This window comes from Saimiri boliviensis, chromosome 7 (genome assembly GCF_048565385.1).
Source record: "Saimiri boliviensis isolate mSaiBol1 chromosome 7, mSaiBol1.pri, whole genome shotgun sequence".
In the NCBI taxonomy this organism is placed as follows: domain Eukaryota; kingdom Metazoa; phylum Chordata; class Mammalia; order Primates; family Cebidae; genus Saimiri; species Saimiri boliviensis.
This window is the reverse complement of record NC_133455.1, coordinates 11,370,734-11,392,520: the sequence shown is the minus strand read 5'-3', so window position 1 is coordinate 11,392,520 and position 21,787 is coordinate 11,370,734. Positions and strand designations below refer to the sequence as shown.

General features: G+C 48.4%; 1 protein-coding gene across 10 annotated transcripts in view; it reads right to left on the bottom strand.

Annotated features, from left to right (window-relative positions):
* Positions 1-21,787, bottom strand: part of KDM2B (lysine demethylase 2B) — a 173,581-nt gene that overhangs the window by 44,240 nt on the left and 107,554 nt on the right. The window lies entirely within an intron of this gene.

The following is a 21,787-nucleotide window of genomic DNA, read 5'->3' as shown; positions in this document are numbered from 1 at the left end:
GCCGCCACCGCTGCAACAGGAAATGCACGCCTGGCCTGGGGTGGGGTCTTTTGTGTGGTCCCGTGGGGCGTCTCGCGGGAGTCCGGGGGCGCCCGGGCCGTGGGGGACGACCCTGCACGCGACGCCAGGAGCGGATCCCCAGGTCCCCAGCAGCGGGCACACGGGCTCCCGCGTTTGCACTCGCTCCGGGACCAGGACCTGACACGCACGAACCCAGGAGCCCCCGACCCGGAGCCTGCAGGCCCGCTGCCCTGGATGAGATCTGGACGCCCAGTCTCCCCCGACGCGGGCGGTTGAGCTGGGGCGGCCTCCTGGCGCTGCATGCCAGGCACTCGGGTTCGCCTTTGCAGGTCAAGTACTGCAGGCAGGAGTCCCATTCGAGCCGCCTGACAGGGTCTGTCAGAATGCCCTGACTCTGCCCCGAGGTGGGCACCCCACTGCCTTGGACAGGAACCCTCTTCTGAGTCGACCTCGGAAAGGTGGAGGACCCTGTAGGCCTGAACCCAGCTCTCCTAGGAGACTGGCCGCCCCCTAGGCTGGCTGGGAAGGTGTGGGTTTCTGAATTCTTAAACTGCAAAGGTTCCTAGTGCTCACTCCAGCTGCAGCCCACTCCTGAAGAAAATTGTTGCTAGAAACCCGGATCTTCATTCAAAAAAAAAAAAAAAAAAAAAAAAAAATGTATATCGGGCACTTAAGCCAGCAGCCCATACTCTGAAAGAAGAGCTCATGACCATGAGGTAGAATGATCAGTGCCGTAATAAGCATCAAAACCATAGCTAAACACAGGCTAAGAAGGACTTGGCATACATACCATCCACCTGTCCAAGTTAACACTAAAAGTGCACACCTGTACCTATTCAATTTCTCCATCTATACAAGGGGAAGGATTTACCAAGGGATGCATAACCTTCTGTAAAAAGATCAGTCTTTCTCAAGAATAAGCCATGAAATCAGGTGACCAACTCTCCAATGGCCATCTGTTAGTCACATCCAGGCCACTGGCCACGAAATCCAGAGAGAACAGAAGGGATGGGCAGGCTGGTCCTGGACTGGCCTTTCAAAGAAGGCAGGCCGTGTGCTGGAGACCTTGTAAACAAAACTCAGGAAGCTTCTAGCAAAGTCAGCAAAAATGAATAAGCAGGGATGTCAGTTTTACTGAGTAGATTTTAAAGTCTGAAATTTACACACCCACTATAGAAAAAAAATCCGAGTTGACTTGCTGAAACATATCTGTTTTGAGTTTCCTTTCTCACTCACTCCCCCCCCCTTTTTTTTTTTTATTTTTTTTTTGAGGCGGAGTCTTGTTCTGTCACCCAGGCTAGAGTGCAGCGATGCGATCTCAGCACTGCGACCTCCTCCTCCTGGGTTCCAGCGATTCTTCTGCCTCAGCCTCCCGAGTAGCTGGGATTACAGGCACCTACCACCATGCCTGGCCAATTTTTGTATTTTAGTAGAAATGAGATTTCGCCATCTTGACCAGGCTGGTCTTGAACTCCTGACCTCATGATCCACCTTGGGATCATAAGGACTCCCAAAGTGCTGGGATTACAGGCATGAGCCACTGAACCTGGCCCATTCCCCTTTTATTTTGAGACAGTCTTGGTCTGTCACCAAGGCTGGAGTGCAGTGGTGCGATCTTGGCTCACTCCAACCTCCACCTCCTGGGTTCAATAGATTCGTGTGCCTCAGCCTCCAGAGTAGCTGGGATTACATGAGGTGCTGCCATGCCCAGCTAATTTTTGTATTTTTAGTAGAGACAGAGTCTCACCATTTTGGCCAGGCTGATCTGAAACTCCTGGCCTCAAGTGATCCACCCGCTTCAGCCTCCCAAAATGCTGGGATTATAGGCATGAGCCGCCATACCTGGCCATCACTCCCCTCATATTTTTCAGAATTTTCTCAAAGTTACAACAAAAATAAAAAGCAAAAGAATACACCCTGCACCTCCCTTCACTCCTATCACTCCATTCCCAAGGGGCTCAGCTTTTTAAAAGCTACCTTGTTGGCTGGGCACGGGGGCTCACACCTGTAATCCCGGCACTTTGGGATGCCAAAGAGGGTGGATCACCTGAGGTAAAGAGTTTGAGATTGGCCGGGCGCGGTGGCTCAAGCCTGTAATCCCAGCACTTTGGGAGGCCGAGGCGGGTGGATCACGAGGTCAAGAGATCGAGACCATCCTGGTCAACATGGTGAAACCCCGTCTCTACTAAAAATACAAAAAATTAGCTGGGCATGGTGGCACGTGCCTGTAATCCCAGCTACTCAGGAGGCTGAGGCAGGAGAATTGCCTGAACCCAGGAGGCAGAGGTTGCGGTGAGCCGAGATCGCGCCATTGCACTCCAGCCTGGGCAACAAGAGCGAAAACTCCGTCTCAAAAAAAAAAAAATAATAATAATAATAATAAGAGTTTGAGACCAGCCTGGCCAATATGGTAAAACCCCGTTTCTACTAAAAATACAAAAATTAGCCGGGTGTGGTGCTGCACACCTGTAATCCCAGCCACTTGGGAGGCTGAGGCAGGAGAATCGCTTGAACCTGGGAGGCAGAGGTTGCAGTGAGCTGAGATTGTGCCACTGCCCTCCAGCTGAGGGACTGAGTGATAGTCTGTCTCAAAAACAACAAAACAAAACAAAAAACAAAACAGAGAAAGAGAAATGTCTGTAAGCAGGCATTTTTCTCAAAGGTTTTTCCCATTACTAATCAGGAGCAAAAGAATTATCCTGAGGTTGATTTCCTTTGAGGACTCTCAAAGCTCACTTCTGAATTTAAGGAAGTAAAAAGACACAGTTCTCAATGATCACGGCCCAGAGAACGGAAAGGAAAAGGGCAGACAGGAGTCGCGCTAACACAAACTCCCTTTCTCCCTTTAGATCATTTCAGAGATAGAAGGGGGTCTCACCCGACCCCCTCACTTCACAGGTGAGGAAATGAAAGCCCAAATAATATTAGGAAGTGGCTTTCAAGACCAGAGTCTCTTATATAACACCATCCAGAGAAAGACCTCCCTCCAGGGGCCCAGGCACTAACAGCAGCCTTAAGCATGTTCAGAGGGCCAGGCCTAGTGCTAAGTCTGCTGTAGACATGATCTCACTTACTCCTTTAAATAGCCCGGTGAGGTGGGTACCATCATCTACCCACTCGACAGATGAGGAGACTGAGGCGCATTGCCTCGAGGAAGGGAAAGAACCTGGATCTGACTCCGTAGGCAATTGGAGCCTGAGCTGTTAACCACGCCACTCAGCTGTCTCATTCCAGGGACAAGGGAGGAGGATGGCAAATGAGACCGGTGTAATCATCCAAGTGACAAACTCAGGCTGAAGCAGAAGAAAATTAAGTGTCCCAGCTGGGCACAGTGGCTCACACCAGTGATCCCAGCACTTGATCACGAGGTCAGGAGTTCGAGACCATCCTGGCTAACATGCTGAAACCCCATCTCTACTAAAAATACAAAAATTAGCTGGGCAGGGTGGCGCACACCTGTAATCTCAGCTACTCATGAGGCTGAGGCAGGAGAATCACTTGAACCTGGGAGGCGGAGGTGGCAGTGAGCTGAGATCGTGCCACTGCACTGCAGCCTGGGCAACAGGGTGAGACAGGAAAGAAAGAAAAGAAAAAAGAAAGTTAAGTGTCCCTTACTAGATGCTATAAATTCTGTATTCTAGGTTCAAATCCAATCCCAAGGGTGGCTATCTGATCTAGCAAGGGCCAACTGTGGAACCAGGAGGCCACGGTGAGGACATGACAACGTAGTGGCTTCCCTCCAAACACTAGGAAGCCCACTGTCCTGTCACCTTTGACAGATTCCTCTTTTGACACTTGCGAAATGCTTCTTACTTCTCTGTTGCCCTCAATCAAGTTTCCTTTAGTTAACTGGTGCACACAATTATCCAACATCTGTTTTGTATTAATAGTGTGCTGGACTGTATATAAAATACAAATTATGTCAGCCCCTGCCCGACGGAATTGCCAAATTAAAATTTAGCATTTACACTGTGATTTTGAGTGGTCCTCCCTCCCTCTGTCGTCTGAGTGATCCTAAGAACTTAACCCTCTCCCAATTCCACTCGGCCAAGGCTTACTTATATTCTTAGACAGCGCTCCCCAAAGCTGATGCCACCCAGCCAGTTGGATCCAGAACTTTCACCATGTGATGTGGAAATAAACAAAAACAGATGGGAGCCAAGTCCTCCTCCATCACAATTGTCACCCACTTCTCTAAGTTCTCTCTGGGTGTCATGTACATTTCTGATCTACTTATCAGAGAGTGAGAACTCAAAAATGACCCCTGGCTGCTGAGAGGTTTTGTCCAGACTCAGTTGTGCCAGGCAATGTGTGAAGGTGAAAGGAGGGAAGACAGGAAGACCGATGACACCAGCCTCTCCATGCCCACTTCTAGGAATGGCCGTGGGGAGCACAGACTGGGCAGCAGCTGTCCCCTGGACTCTGGCTTACCCAGGGGGAGGAGCTCTCCAACGTGAAACCCCTTTCCTTGTGCCCGTTTCACAAAGGCCACAGCTGAAGCTTAGAAACATCATTTTCCAGAGGCTCAGGGTAGGGAAACAGAACGGATCCTTTTTATGTGAAGACCAGTGACTGGCTGGTACCCTCTTGAGCCAGTGGACACCATTTGTAAACATGACCCTAAAGAGGGAACAGAATTAACTCATGCCTGTAATCCCAGCCTTTGGAAGGCCGAGGCAGGCGGATCACTTGAGGTCAGAAGTTCCAGACCAACCTGGCCAACATGGTGAGACCCCCCCCCACCCCACTAAAAATACAAAAAATGGGCTGGGCGCGGTGGCTCATGCCTGAAATCCCAACATCTTGGGAGGCCGAAGCGGGTGGATCACGAGGTCATGAGTTCAAGACCAGCCCAGCCAAGATGGTGAAACCCTGACTCTACTAAAAATACAAAAATTAACCAGGTGTAGTGGTGGGTGCCTGTAATCCCAGCTACTCGGGAGGCTGAGGCAGAGAACTGCTTGAACCCAGGACGTGGAGGTTGCAGAGAGCCAAGATTGTACCACTGCATTCCAGCCTGGGTGACAGAGTGAGACTCCATCTCAAAAAAAAAACAAAAAAATTAGCCAGGCATGTCGGAGGTTGCAGTGAGCCCAGATCCCGCCACTGCACTCCACTCCAGTCTGGGCAACAAAGCACGACCCTGTCTCAAAAAAAAAAAAAAAAAAAAAAAAAAAAAAAAATGGGTAACAGCAGGAGGTCTGCAAAGGGTTGCTTCCTATGCAAGTAATAATTTATGCCTAACAAGCAATTGAGAATGTGCGCTTCAGTTATTTTACTATTACTTTACCATGCGTCCCTGCTTTTCACTAGACCTGCCCCCCTTAACAGCAAAAGCAGAAGGTCTTCTGGAGAGTTATTTTTCTAACACAATGTAAATAAAAGGAACTTTCTAATCACTTAACATAGGACTCCAGGGCTACCTGGATAAAATTGTGATTGAAACAGTGACAGTAGGACAGGCCAACGGCTGCTGTTATTTCTGTTAAGGAAATTCCTAATGTCACTTAATTGCTTTTTATTTTTCCCCTGGAGAATCATTCCACAAGCATTTAAAAAACCACACATATTCATCATATGAGTCCTTTCAATAGACTAAGCTTTCTGTTAAGTGGGAATTCTTCTCCTAATTATGTCTCCTTACATTACCAAAAACCAACCAATAAATATTTACATTCACTGGAAGATGTGTGACTGTGCAAAGGACTTTTTTTTGGTGAGACAGAGTCTCACCCTGGTTGCCCAGTCTGGAGTGCAATGGCATGATCTCACCTCACTGACACCTCCGCCTCCCAGGTTCAAACAATTCTCGTGCCTCAGCCTCCCGAGTAGCTAGGATTACAGGCGCCTACCACCATGCCCAGCTAATTTTTGTATTTTTAGTAGAAACCGGGTTTTACCATGTTGCCCAGGCTGGTCTTGAACTCCTGACCTCATGATCCGCCCGCCTCAGCCTCCCAAAGTGCTGGGATTATAGGCATAAGCCACCGTGCCACCCAGCCAGGATTTTAAAAAATTAACTAATTTAACAGATGACTGGCATTGATCTGAGACATGTTTTTCCACCACTCACCCCATTCCCAACGCCTCTGCTGACCTTAGAAAATTACTTTCCTTCTCTATTCACTTCCCTACCAAAATCCACGCTAAGGCTCAGCAAGGCAATTTGAACGACACAGGTGGGTTCACTTTATAAACCACCCCCCACCTGAAAACATGAGCAGCTAAACATATGTAAAATGCCAGCCTAGTTCTGGCCTATTATCAAGGCTTCTGTAATTTAATGGTATTTTTTGTAAGAAGATCAAATCTCCCCTTTGGTTTGCTTCCTAAACAGAGCACCCAACCCGTTATCTAGCTCATCATCCTCCAAAAAACGACCTTGGAGAAATAAGATCTAACGTTCTGTGGACCCTGGTCTCCAAACAAAAGCCCACATCCAAAGGTTCTTCAAAATAAGATGATAGGCTGGGCATGGTGGCTCACGCCTGTAATCCCAGCTTCTTGGGAGGCCAAGGCGGGCAGATCACTTGAGGTTAGGAGTTCTAGACCAGCCTGGCTGACATGGTGAAACCCTGTCTCTACTAAAAATACAAAAATTAGCCAGGCATGGTGGCATGCCCCTGCAACCCCAGTTACTCAGGAGGCTGAAGCACAAGAATCACTTGAACCCGGGAGGTGGAGGTTACAATGAGCCCAGATCACGCCGCTGCACCCCAACCTGGGTGACGGTGAGACTCCATCTCAAAAAAAAAAAAAAGGAAATCAAAATGAGATGATAAAGAAGACAGTAAATGGCTGGGCTCCGTAATCCCAGCACTTTGGGCGGGTGAGGAATGTAGATCACCTGAGGTCAGGAGTTCAGACCAGTCTGGCCAACATGGCGAAACCCCATCTGTACTAAAAATACAAAACTTAGTCGGGCATGGTGGTGGGCACCTGTAATCTCAGCTACTCAGGAGACTGAGGCAGGAGTAATGCTTGAACCCAGAGGCAGAGGAGGCAGTGAGCCGAGATCACACCACTGTACTCCAGCCTGGGTGACAAGAGTGAAACTCAATCTCACAAAAAAAAAAAAAAGAAGAAGAAGAAAAACACAGTAAAGAGGCCAAAATATAAGTAAAATTATGATCATCATTCGTAGCAGCTCTATTCACAATAGCCAAAGGTAGAAATAATTCAAATATCCATTTGGTTTATGAATGGATAAATAAAATGCAGTCTATCCCTACAATGAAACTATTATTCAGCCATAAAAAGGAGTGAAGTATTGACACCTGCTCCAAAGGGAACGAGCCTGGAGAACATGATGCTGAGCACGAGCACCCCGAAACAAAAGTCCACATATTGTATGATGCCATTTATATGAAAAGTCCAGAGCAGCCAAATCCATAGAGACAGCAGATTAGTGGTTTCCAGGGACCAAGGGAGGGGGAGTAGGGAGTGACAGCTGATGGGTACACGGTTTCCTGTTGAGGGTGATGAAAATATTTTGCAACTAGCCAGGCGCGGTGGCTCAAGCCTGTAATCCCAGCACTTTGGGAGGCCGAGGCGGGTGGATCACGAGGTAAAGAGATCGAGACCATCCTGGTCAACATGGTGAAACCCCGTCTCTACTACAAATACAAAAAAATTAGCTGGGCATGATGGCACGTGCCTGTAATCCCAGCTACTCAGGAGACTGAGGCAGGAGAATTGCCTGAATCTAGGAGGTGGAGGTTGCGGTGAGCTGAGATCGAGCCATTGCACTCCAGCCTGGGTAACAAGAGCGAAACTCCGTCTCAAAAAAAAAAAAAAAAGAAAAGAAAATATTTTGCAACTAATAGAAGCAATGGTTGTACAACATTGTGAATGTGCTAAATGGCAATGAATTGTTCTCTTTAACATTTTTAGGTTAGGTAGATTTTTACCTCAGTAAAAACCATATACAGTCAAGCGCTTGCAGAAAACGTTTTGGTCAATGACTGTGGTCCCGTAAGATTATAATACAGTATTTTTACTGTACCTTTTCTATGTTTAGATACAAAAATAGCTGGGTGCAGTGGCTCATGCTTGCAATGCCGGCACTTTGGGAGACTGAGGCGGGCAGATTGCTTGAACTCAGGGATTCGAGACCAGCCTGGCAACATGGCGAAACCCTGTCTCTCCAAAAAACACAAAAAGTAGCTGGGTGTGGTGGCACACATCTGCAGTCCCAGCTACTCAGAAGGCTGAGGAAGGAGGATCATTTGAGCCCAGTAGGTTGAGGCTGCAGTGACCCAAGACTGTGCCTGCACTCAGGCCTGTGGGACAGAGAGAGACCCTGTCTCAAAAAACAAAACAAAAAAACAAACAAAAACAATAAAAAGCCAGGCACAGTGGCTCATGCCTGTAATCCCAGGACTTTGGGAGGCTAAGGCAGTAGGATTGCTTGAGCCCAGGAGTTTGAGACCAGCCTGGGCAACATGGCAAGACTCCATCTATTTAAAAAAAAAAAAAAAAAAAACTCTTATTTTGTAAAGAAAAACTTGGCCGGGCATGTTGGCTCACGCCTGTAATCCCAGTACTTTTGGAGGCTGAGGCGGGCAGATCACAAGGTCAGGAATTCAAGACAAGCCTGGCCAATATGGTAAAACCCCATCTCTACTAAAAATATAAAAAATTAGCCAGGCGTGGTGGCGTGTGCCTGTAATCCCAATTACTCAGGAGGCTGAGGGAGAAGACTCACTTGAACCCAGGAGGTGGAGGTTGCAGTGAGCCAAGATCACTCTATTGCACTCCAGTCCAGGCAACAGGGAAGGAAGGGAGGAAGGGAGGGAGGGAGGGAGGGAGGGAGCACGAGCATGGTGGCTCATGCCTGTAATCCCAGCACTTTGGGAGGCTGAGATGGGCAGATCACCTGAGGCCAGGAGTTTGAGACCAGCATGACCAACATGGAGAAACCCTATGTCTGCTAAAAATACAAAATTAGCTGGGCATACTGGCACATGCCTGTAATCCCAGCTACTGGGGGAGCTGAGGCAGGAAAATTACTTGAACCTGGGAGGTGGAGGTTGCAGTGAGCCATTGCACTCCAGACTGGGCAACAAGAGCAAAACTCAGTCTCAAAAAAAAAAAAAAAGAAAGAAAGAAAGAAGAAAAACTTGGAGATGAGAAGACTAACGTTTCTCCTTTGAATGGATGTTCTTTCCTCTCCAAAAGCGGGGGCATCTCCCTATGCCGCTATCATCACTCAAGAGAGATTTTAGGCCAGGTGCACTGGCTAACACTTACTATCCCAGCACTTCGAGAAGCCAAGGTGGGAGGATTACCTGAGCCCAGGAGTTTGTGACCAGCCTGAGCAATAGAGTGAGACCCTGTGCCCACCTAAATAAATAAATAAATAAATAAAAATTAGCTGGGTGTGGTAGTATGCCTGTAGTCACAGTTTCTTGGGAGGCTGAGGTGGGAGGATTGTTTGAGCCCAGGAGTTCGAGGCTGCAGTGAGCTACAATCACGCCACTGCACTCCAGTGACTGAACAAGACAAGGGACATCCAACAGGTAGTTTTGGGATTTTTTTGCTAAAACCTTGTCTCTTTAAAAAAAAAAAAAAATGTAAAAAGACTGATTTGAGTTCCTATTCCTGAAAGGTAACAGGGTTAGAAAGTATAGGCCCTCAACCCTGGGATGTGTTAAAACTCACCAAACCAAAGAGATAGTTCAATCACCTCTTAAATGAGCTGCTAACAGTCACTGTGGGGGTCTGATGGGCTCTGAGGACACTTTAATGCCAATACACATGGCTTTTCCCTCCCTCCTCCGTCCCTCCCTCCCTCTCCCCCCTCCCCCTCTTTCCCCTTTCCCTGGCGGCTGCCCTGGGCCTCTCTTCAGTTACCATTCTTATTCTACATTTCATGGATTTTCATAGATCCATCAAGACACTCAAAATAGAAAAAGCCTGACAAAACTCTATTGTCACCATTTAAGAAACCATTAACCAACTCCTGGCTTTGAAAATCACCATTTAAAGGAAAAGAAGTGAAGCCTCGTGCTGCCTGTTCAGGGGGAACTGGGGTTTTTTTCCCCCCTTTAGGAGGAACTGTGTTTAAGGGTAGCCCCAATTGACCAGGAAAAGCTTTGCCAAACAATACCAGCTAATTCACACGGGAGGAATGACCTTCTTCAAAGATGACTTTTCATCTCCTGAGGAAAACATCTTTTTAATTTTAATCTTTCGGAGAGGGAGTCTCACTGTGTCACCCAGGCTGGAGTGCAGTGGTGCTAATGATAGCTGACTGCAGCTTCAAACTCCTGGCCTCAAGCAACCCTCCCGTCCTCCTAACCAGCTGGGACAACAAGCACAGGCCACCGCCAGGCTAATTTTTTTATTTTTATTTTTTCTAGAGACATGGTCTCACCTTGGCCTCTAAGAATGCTTGCATTACAGGTACGAGCTATCATACCTGGCCTGGCCCCAATTATTTTTATGTATATATGTATATATGTACTCATTTATTTTTATTATTATTTTTTGAGACAGAGTCTTGCTCTGTCACCAAGCTGGAGTGCAGTGGCGCGATCTCAGCTCACTGCAACCTCCGCCTCCCGGGTTCAAGCAATTCTCCTGCCTCAGCCTCCTGAGTAGCTAGGATTACAAGCACGTGCCACCACGCCTGGCTAATTTTTTGTAATTTTAGTAGAGACAGGGTTTTACCATGTTGGTCAGGCTGGTCTCAAACTCCTGACCTCATGATCCGCCCACCTCAGCCTCCCAAAGTGCTGGGATTACAGGATTGAGCTACTGTGACCATCAGTATTTATTTGCTTTTAAGAGACAAAGTCTACTCTGTAACCCAGACTGGAGTGCAGTGGCACACTCACAGCTGACTACACCCTCCAACTCCTGGGCTCAAGGGATGACCTCCCTCCTTAGCCTCCCAAGTAGCTAGGACTACAGTTGCATGCCACTATGACCAGCTAATTTTTGTATATATTTTCTTCTCTCTCTTTTTTTTTTTTTTTTTTTTTTGTTGTTGTTATTGTTGAAAGGAGTTTTACTCTTGTCACACTGGCTGGAGTGCAATAGCACAATCTTGGCTCACTGCAACTTCTGCCTCTTGGCCTCAAGCGAATCTCCTGCCTTGGCCTCTGGGATTACAGGTGCCTGCCACCATGCCCAGCTAATTTTTATGTTTTTAGTAGAGATGAGGTTTCACCATGTTGGCCAGGCTGGTCTCAAACTCTTGACCTCAGGTGATCCACCCACCTTGACCTCCTAAAGTGCTGGGATTACAGGTGTGAGCCATCGGGCCTGGGCTTTTTTCTTACTTTTAAACTTTTTTTTAGCATTAAAAAAAAAAAATTGTAGAGACAGGGTCTCACTATGTTGCCTAGGCTGGTCTTGAACTCCGGAGCTCAAGGAATCCTCCTGTCTCAGCCTCCCAAAGTGCTGGGATTAGAGGTATGAGCCACATAGACCAGCCTTCAGCTTTTTAATCTCTTTTGTAGAAACAGGTTCTCTCCATGTTGGCCAGGTTGGTCAACAAGTGATCCTCCCGCCTTGGCCTCCCAAAGTGCTGGGATTACAGGAATGAGCCACTGCATCCAGCTTCCAATCCTTTCTTTCTCTTTATTTTCGGTTCAGCATTACATGTGCAGGTTTGTTATAGACGAGAACTGTGCGAGGGGGGGTCTGATGTACAGATCATTTCCCCACTCTGGTAGTGAGCACAGCAGCACCCAATAGGTAGTGCTTTCTGATCCTCATCTGCCTTCCTTCCCTCCACCTTCAAGTAAACCCCTATTCTTTCTACTGAGCTCAGCCTGTGTTTTCTTCTTTTTTGGGGGGTGGGGAGGGGCAGCTTGGTTTGTTTGTTTGTTTTGTTTTGAGATGGAGTTTCACTCTTCTTGCCCAAGCTGCAATGCAGTGGCATGATCTTGGTTCACTGCAGCGTCTGGCTCCTGGGTTCAAGGTATTCTCCTCCCTCAGCCTCCCAAGTAGCTGGGATTACAGGCATCCACCACCATGCCCAACTAATTTGGTATTTTTAGCAGAGGCGGGGTTTCTCCATGTTGGTCAGGCTGGTCTCAAACTCCTGACCTCAGGTGATCTGCTGGCCTTGGCCTCCTGAAGTGCTGGGATTACAGGCAGCCACCACGCAAGGCCCTGTTTTATTTTATTTTATTTTTTTGAACACAGGGTCTCACTCTGTCGCCCAGGCTGGAATGCAGTGGCCCAGCTTGTGTGTGTGTGTGTGTGTGTGTGTGTGTTTTGTACAAACAGGGTTTCATCATGTTGCTTAGGCTGTTTTCAAACTCCTGGGCTCAACTGATCCTCCCACCTGGGCCTCCCAAAGTGCTGAGATTACAGGCCTGTCACAGCACTGGCCTCAGGCTGTGATCTTAACGCTCAGAGGTAAAGGGATTTCTCAATTCTTTCATCTTTAAAATGGAAGTAGTGAACTCATACACCACAAGGAGGCGCTGTAAATAACTTGGTAAACAGTAGAATGCCGTGACTTTTTTTTTTTTTTTTTGAGATGGAGTCTCGCTCTGTCATCAAGCTGGAGTGCAGTGGCGTGATCTCGGCTCACAGCAACCTCCGCCTCCCGGGTTCAAGTGATTCCCCTACCTCAGCCTCCCGAGTTGCTGGACTACAGGCATGCACTACCACACCCAGCTAATTTTTGTATTTTTAGTAGAGACAGGGTTTCACCACGTTGGCCAAGATGGTCTGGCTCTCTTGACCTCATGATCTGCCCGCCTCAGCCTCCCAAAGTGCTGGGATTACAGATGTGAGCCACTGCACTCGGTTGGGTCTCTTTTTTAAGAGATGGGGATTACGCATCTCTTTAAAAGAGTGGTTCACATCTGTCCCAGCTACTCGGAAGGCTGAAGTGGGACGATCCCTTGAGCCCAGGAGTTCAAGGCTGCAGTGAGCTATTACTGCACCACTGCACTGAAGACAAACTGAGACTCCATTTCTCTCTCTCTCTCTTTCTCCCCCTTGAGACAGAGTCTTGCTCTGTTGACTGTTGCCTAGTCTGGAGGGCAATGGCATGATCTTGGCTCAATGCAACCTCCTCCTCCCTAGCTGAGCAATTCTCTTCCCTCAGCCTCCCAAGTAGCTGGAATTACAGTCGCATGCCACCACACCCAGCTAATTTTTATATTTGTAGTAGAGACAAGGTTTCACCATGTTGGCCCAGCTGGTCTTGAACTCCTGACCTCGTGATCCACCTGCCATGGCCTCCCAAAGTGCTGGGATTACAGGTGTGAGCCACCGCGCCTGGCTGGCCTCTGTCTTTTAAAGAGACAAGGTCTTCCTGTTCTCACCCTGCCTGGAGTGCAATGGTGTGATCTTAGCTTACTGCAGCCTCTAACTCCTGGGCTCAAGCAGTCCTCCTGCCTCAACCTCCCAAGTAGCTAGCACTTCAGGTGTTGGCCACCACACCTGGCTCCTGATGACATTATTGATACAGGAAAGAATGATCAACAGACACTGAAACCATCCACAGATGGCCAGATAGGCAGGCAAGGAGGGGGCCGAGGCACCACCACCCATATTGGAGCAAGGAGAGAAGAATAACTGAATAATGGGGTATCAGACTGCCACTGCCTTACCAACAATTATATTTACTTTACTTTTCTTGTTTGTTTGTTTATTTGTTTTGAGATAGAGTCTCACTCTGTTGCCCATTGCCCAGGCTGGAGTACAATGGCTTGATCTCAGCTCACTGCAACCTCCTCCTCCAGGGTTCAAGCGATTTTCCTGCTTCAGCCTCCTAAGTAGCTGGGATTACAGGTGCCCATCACCACGCCCAGCGAATTTATATATATATATATATATATATATATATATATTTTTTTTTTTTTTTTTTTTTGAGACGGAGTTTCGCTCGTTACCCAGGCTGGAGTGCAATGGCACGATCTCGGCTCACCGCAACCTCCGCCTCCTGGGTTCAGGCAATTCTCCTGCCTCAGCCTCCTAAGTAGCTGGGATTACAGGCATGCGCCACCATGCCCAGCTAATTTTTTGTATTTTTAGTAGAGACGGTGTTTCACCATGTTGACCAGGATGGTCTCGATCTCTCGACCTCGTGATCCACCCGCCTCGGCCTCCCAAAGTGCTGGGATTACAAGCTTGAGCCACCGCGCCCAGACGAATTTTTTTATATTTTTAGTAAAGACAGGCCTCTGCCATGTTAGTGAGGCTGATCTGGAACTCCTGACCTCGGGTGATCTACCTGCCTCAACCTCCCAAAGTGCTGGGATTACAGGTGTCAGCCACTGCACCCAGCCGATTATATTTATTTTAACTAAACTAATAAAACCTTTAAAACTTATATCCAATATACAGAAGTTGCAAGAACTAAAGAACAAGCTAAATGACACCACAAGACACACTTGGACAAATGCATGGAGTGGGATGTTCTATGGGACATATGGCTCTTTGTTTTTTACAAATCAAGTTCCTGAAAAAAGTCTGTATTAAAAGGAGAATTAAGAACAGATTCAGGCCAGGAATGATGGTTCATACCTGTAATCCCATCACTTTGGGAGGCCAAGTCAGGAGGATCACTTGAGCTCAGGAGTTCAAGACCAACCTGGGCAACATAGTGAGACCCTGTCTCTACAAAACAAAACCACACACACATACACACACACAAAACTTAGCCAGGTGTGGTGGTGCACACCTGCAGATCCAGCTACTCAGGAGGTTGAGGTGAAATGATCACGAGCCCAGAAGACAGGGTTGTAGTGAGCCAATATCATGCTACTATACTCCAGCCTGGGTGACAGAGCAAGACTCTCTTCAAACCCCACCTCCCCCCGCCCCCCGCAGCAAAAAAAAAAAAAAAAAAAAAAAAGCAGATACTCCTTCCAGCTCCTTCCCATGCTGGCCTGACACTCAGCCACTGCCTGTCACCTTGTCTCATAAACACTAGCAAAGAAAAAAAAAGAATCTAAATGATGAAAGAAAAAAATGCTTTTTATAAGTGAGAGTATTTCTTTTTTTTTTTTTTCTTTTTCTTTTTTTGAGATAGAGTCTCACTCTGTCACCCAGGCTGTAGTGCAGTGACGCAATCTTGGCTGACCGCAACCTCCACCTCCCAGGTTCAAGAGATTCTCCTGCCTCAGCCTCAAGAGTAGCTGGGATTACAGATGCACCACCATGCCCGGCTAACTTTTTGTATTTTTAGTACAGACGGGGTTTCACCATGTTGGTCAGGCTGGTCTCGAACTCCTGACCTCAGGTGATCTGCCCACCTCAGCCTCCTAAAGTGATGGGATTATAGGCGTGATCCACCACGCCCGGCTGATGAGAGTATTTCTGATTCTCTTCAATGCACTTTCCTGTTTAACGTTTCTGTTCTTTGGCAGAGGAGGTCAGTGATTTAGAGCAGGTGTTACCGTGCCTTTCACTCACACCTGCTTTATTTTTGTGTAATTAAGACTCTCCCCTTCATCCTTCCCAACTTGGTAACATGAAGCAAAAATAAGTAATGAAAATATTTCACCTGTGTTTCTTTACCCAATCTCGTCCCTTTTGCAGGTCTGTCACCTAAATTTGAGGGACAGATTATCTGACATCGTTTGGTCAAAAGAACATACATCCATCTTCCTAACAAAGCCAAATTCAAGAAATAATTCAAGTAAATGACAACTTATTGCCAGTGTCAACAATCAAATGTCCTCCTTTAATGTGGAAAATATACAAAGTCTAAAGCAGGCGTCCCCAAACTACGGCCCACGGGCCGCATGCAGCCCCCTGAGGCCATTTATCCGGCCCCCGCCGCACTTCAGGAAAGGGCACCTCTTTCATTGGTGGTCAGTGAGAGGAGCACAGTATGTGGCGGCCCTCCAACGGTCTGAGGGACAGTGAACTGGCCCCCTGTGTAAAAAGTTTGGGGACACCTGGTCTAAAGGATAAGCCATTGTTCCAACAACAAAAAAAAAACCATGGTTTATAGTACCTGTCTGGCTTTCTAATTACTCCGAAGGCTGGAACCCTCAAGATCTCAACTGCTTTCCAATAACTGATCTTAGTTATTATTGTTATTGTTGTTATTGTTATTATTATTTTGAGACAGAGTCTTGCTCTTGTTGCCCAGGCTGGAGTGCAATGGTGCGATCTCGGCTCACCGCAACCTCTGCCTCCTGGACTCAAGCAATTCTACTACCTCAGCCTCCCGAGTAGCTGGGATTAGAGGTGCCTGCCACCACATCCGGCTACTTTTGTATTTTTATTAAAGATAGAATTCTCATCATGTTGGCCAGGCTGGTCTCAAACTCATGACCTCAGGTGATCCACCTGCCTCAGCCTCCCAAACTTCAGGGATTACAGACTTGAACCACCACGCCCAGCCTATCTTAGGCATTATCAATGCAGTCAGCTGAGCAAGTTATCAGACCAAAAAAGAAATCCTTGTCCACTGACTTTAATTACAGGTTATGTCAGCTGAACATAGTCTTGAAGTTCCAATAAAGTGTTTCTAAAACAGTAAGTGCTGAAAAATTCCGCGTGAGGTAAGATCTTTCTAAGTCTCGTGGGACAAAAGGGGATGCCCAGAGGGGCAAAAGGCACCAGGGGGTACCAAGGAGGTCTTCTTAGTACTCTTCTTCTTTTTTTTTTGAGACGGAGTCTCACTCTATTGCCCAGGCTGGAGTGCAGTGGTGCAATCTCAGCTCACTGCAACCTCTGCCTCCTGGGTTCAAGCAATTCTCCTGCCTCAGCCTCCCGAGTAGCTGGCATTACAGGCACATGCCACCATGCCCAGCTAATATTTTGCATTTTTAGTAGAGACAGGGTTTCACTGTGTTAGGCAGGATGGTCTCGATCTCCTGACCTCTCAATCCACCCCCTCAGCCTCCTAGAATGCTGGGATTACAGGCGTGAGCCACCGCACCTGACCTTCTTAGTACTATTCTTTTTTTTTTGAGACGGAGTTTCACTCTTGTTACCCAGGCTGGAGTGCAATGGCGCGATCTCGGCTCAGCGCAACCTCCGCCTCCTGGGTTCAGGCAATTCTCCTGCCTCAGCCTCCTGAGTAGCTGGGATTACAGGCACGTGCCACCATGCCCAGCTAATTTTTGTATTTTTAGTAGAGACAGGGTTTCACCATGTTGACCAGGATGGTCTCGATCTCTTGACCTCGTGATCCACCCGCCTCGGCCTCCCAAAGTGCTGGGATTACAGGCTTGAGCCACCGCGCCCGGCCTCTTAGTACTATTCTAATGAGCGTTCGTTTAACAGCTGGCAGGGACTGAGACACAGAAGTTACATGAGGAACAAGTGAAGAGGGCTCGGAAGCATTTGGACTGCAGGTGAAAGGCAACAAAGACATGAAACTAACCGAAGGCCGTCTTATCTTTCAGAAGCTTTGGGAGAATCTTGCTATTGACTTTATTCATTCAACAAGTATTTCCTGGGCCCTTGCGATCCGGGAGCAGTCTTGCACTGACAGGGTGCAAACATGGATAAGGAAAATGTTTCTGGGCCGGACGTGGCGGCTCACACCTGTAATCCCAGCACTTTGGGAGGCCAAGGATCACGTAAGGTTAGGAGTTCAAGACCAGCCTGGCCAACGTGGCAAAACTCCATTTCTACTAAAAATAGAAAAATTAGCCGGGCGTGGTGGTGTGTGCCTGTAATCCCAGCTACTTGGGAGGCTGAGGCAGGAGAAACACTTGAACCCAGGAGGTGGAGGTTGAAGTGAGCCAGGATCACACCACTGTACTCCAGCCTGAGGAACAAAGTGAGACTCCATCTCAAAAACAAAACAAAACAAAACATTATTAAGACAAGCTCCAGTTTCAAGACGCTAGTGGAGGCTTCATTCAGGTATGTCCAGTCAACCAAAATGTAGAGCAGGCCGGCGTTAGGCCCTGGGGCCAGGTGCAGTGGCTCATGCCTATAATCCCAGCACCTTGGGAGGCTGAAGCAGGTGGATCTCTTCAGCCCAGGAGATCGAGACCAGCCTGGGCAGCATGGCAAGACCCCATCTCTACAAAAAAATACAAAAAGTTAGCTGGGCGTGGTAGTGCGTATAGGCGGAGGCTACAGTGAGCCGAGATTGTGCCACTGCATTCCAGCCTGGGTGACAGAGTGAGACCCTGTCTTAGAAAAAAACAAAAACTGTAGGGACATGGATGAACCTGGAAACCATCACTCTCAGCAAACTGACACAAGAGCAGAAAATCAAACACCGCATGTTCTCATTCATAGGCAGGTGTTGAACCATGAGAACACATGGACACAGGGAGGGGAGCACTACACACTGGGGTCTGTTGGGGGGAAATAGGGGAGGAACAGCCAGGGGTGGGGAGTTGGGGAGAGATAGCAGGGGGGGAAATGCCAGATATAGGTGATGGGGAGGAAGGCAGCAAATCACGCTGCCACATGTGTACCTATGCAACTATCTTGCATGTTCTTCACATGTACCCCAAAACCTAAAATGCAATTAAAAAAAAAAAAGGGGCCGGGCGCGGTGGCTCAAGCCTGTAATCCCAGCACTTTGGGAGGCCGAGGCGGGTGGATCATGAGGTCAAGAGATCGAGACCATCCTGGTCAACATGGTGAAACCCCGTCTCTACTAAAAATACAAAAAAACTAGCTGGGCATGGTGGCGCGTGCCTGTAATCCCAGCTACTTAGGAGGCTGAGGCAGGAGAATTGCCTGAACCCGGGAGGCGGAGGTTGCGGTGAGCCGAGATCGCGCCATTGCACTCCAGCCTGGATAACAAGAGCGAAACTCCGTCTCAAAAAAAAAAAAAAAAAAAAAAGAAAAAAACAAAAACAACAAAACCAAACACCACCACCACACACACAAACACAAACTGCAGAGTAGAATGCAGAAGTGCAGTGGGAAGAGAAGGAGAACCGTGGAAGCACATCAGCCAGAACCCTGGCAGGAATCGCATGGCACCAAGACCCCCTCACCCCGGGGCATAAACGGGAGTTCAGCAGCTTGATTGACAGAGCGTAAACAGGGCTCAGGGAAACCAGCAAGGCCTCCGGGCAGCCAAGCCCAGGGACAGCAAGGCACTGTTTCCTCCCCTCGGCCAGTGGTCACAGAGAAGGAACAGTGACTAGAAACAGAAAAGCTGGAGAGGTGGGGTCTGCGATAGATGGAAGCAGTCAACCTGCAATGATCCCATGGGCAGGAAGCTGGAGAAATAAACACTCCGCCTCCCTCTCCTCCCACCTTCCCATCTCCTGCAGATGCTTCCCACGGGCTGAGCCCACCCAGAGGCCACAGAGACAGGGAAGCCCCTTCAGCAGTCCACGAGGAGGGTGAAGCCACTGCAGAAGGGCTGAGGGGCACCTGGAAAATGCCAGCTCCTGAGGCTCCCGGGCAAGGAGGGAATGGGATTGGTCCTGGCACAGAGAGGATTTCTAATGGCAGAAACGGGGAAAAGGGCACTCCAAGAAGGGAAGAGTGTAAGCAGAGACAGACGCAGGCCGGTGCAAGGAAACCATGGAGGAATTTGGTTCCCCCACAATGAAAGGAAGATGAGGGAGTCGGGAGAGTCTGTGGCACACCTATAGACAGCAACCCGGGCACTCAAGGCCAGGCTGAGGAGCTGGGAGAAGCTTTTAAAGAAGATGGAGGCTGGGTGTGGTGGCTCAAGCCCATCATCCCAGCACTTTGGGAGGTCATGATGGGAGGATCATCACTTGGGCCCAGGAGGTCAACACCAATCAGGGCAACACAGTGAGACCCCATCTCTACAAAAAATACAAAAATTAGGGATTCTGTTTGGGGTGATGAAAAAGTCCCAGAGATGGATGTGGTGAGGGTTTGTACAGTGTGTTGAATAATAACAAGCCACTGAACTATACACTTAAAAATAGTTGAAATGGCAACTGTTATACAACATATATTTTACCATAATTGTTTTTTTTTTTTTTTTTTCAAGATGGGGTTTCACCATGATGACCAGGCTGGTCTTGAACTCCTGATCTCAGGTGATCCACCCACCTCGGCCTCCCAAAGTGCTAGGATTACAGGCGTGAGCCACTGCGCCCGGCCTACCTTTTTTTTTTTTTTTTTTTTGAGACGGAGTTTCGTTCTTGTTACCCAGGCTGGAGTGCAATGGCGCGATCTCGGCTCACCGCAACCTCCGCCTCCTGGGCTCAGGCAATTCTCCTGCCTCAGCCTCCTGAGTAGCTGGGATTACAGGCACGCGCCACCACGCCCAGCTAGTTTTTTGTATTTTTAGTAGAGACAGGGTTTCACTATGTTGACCAGGATGGTCTCGATCTCTTGACCTCGTGATCCACCTGCCTCGGCCTCCCAAAGTGCTGGGATTACAGGCGTGAGCCACCGCGCTCGGCCCCAGCCTACCATATTTAATTAACAAAAATCACAGACTGGTGCGATAGCTTATGCCTGCAAACCCAACACTACCAAGGTAGGCCGATCACATAAGGTCAGGAGTTTGAGACCAGCCTGGCCAACACAGCAAAAGCCTGTCTCTACTAAAAATATAAAAATTAGCCAGAGTGTGGTGGCAAGTGTCTGTAATGCCAGCTACTCAGGAGGCTAAGGCAGGAGAATTACTTGAGCCCAGGAAGTGGAGATTGCAGTAAGCCAAGATTGTGCCACTGCGTTCCAGCCTGGGTGACACAGTGAGACTCTGTATCAGATAATAATAATAATAAAAGTCACAAACCCAAGCATGGTGGTGCACACCTGTAGTCCCAGCTACTCGGGAGGCTGGGGTAGAATGATCTCTTAAGCCCAGCAGTGTGAGGCTACACTGCGCTATGATGGAGCCACTGCACTCCAGCATGGGCGACATAGTGAGACTCGCCAATGAAAAACAAACAAGGCCAGGCTCGGTGGCTCATGCCTGTAATCCCAGCACTTTGGAAGGCTGAGGTGGATAAATCACAAGGTCAGGAGTTCAAGACCAGCCTGGCCAACTTGGTGAAACCCCGTCTCTACTAAAAATACAAAAATTAGCCAGGCATGGTGGCGGGTGCCAGTAATCCCAGTTATCTAGGAGGTAGAGGCAGAAGAATCACTTGAACCCGGGAGGCACAGGTTGCAGTGAGCAGAGATTGTGCCATCGCACTCCAGCCTGGGAAACAGAGTGAAGACTCTGTCTTAAAAAAATAAATAAATAAATAAAGATTAGCTGGGTGTGGTGGTGCATGCCTGTGGTCCCAGCTACTCAGAAGGCTGAGGTGGGAGGATCACTTGAGGCTGGTAGGTGGAGGCTGCAGTGAGCTGTGATTGTGCCACTTGCACTCCAGCCTGGGCAACAGAGCAAGACCTTGTGTCAAACAAAAAAGAAAGAAAAGAATGAACGAAAGAACAAACCGGGGCATCCCTTTGTCACCTATATTTTGCTCAAAAGGATTTTTCTGCTGTTGATGTTATCTACAACATTATTTAGAAGCGGCAGAACTTTCTCTGTGGGCATCCATTGGGTGGAGGTTTTCGTTGACCTCCCAAGCATTTGCCGAACTCCAGACTCCATGAATCACTCAGACGTCATGAGGAATGCGCTTGGGATTCCAGATCAGAGGCCCAGGTTTCTTTTCGCACGGTTCCCCTCACCGCACCCTCCAAGGATCAGCTTGCTTCTCCTGCCTCTCTTTGCTCTCCTGGGATCCACATCCTGGCCCTGCAGCTTCCGTCGCCGCCCCTCCCAGCATGGGGAGCTGTGCACCTCCTCTTGGGGAGACCACTGTCCCCCAAGCTTTTCACCAGGCCTGTCCTGCTCTCGGCACTGGACATCTGACACCCTTGGCCTTTGACACCCTCTCCTCCTACCTTGACCCAGTGGAGAAGC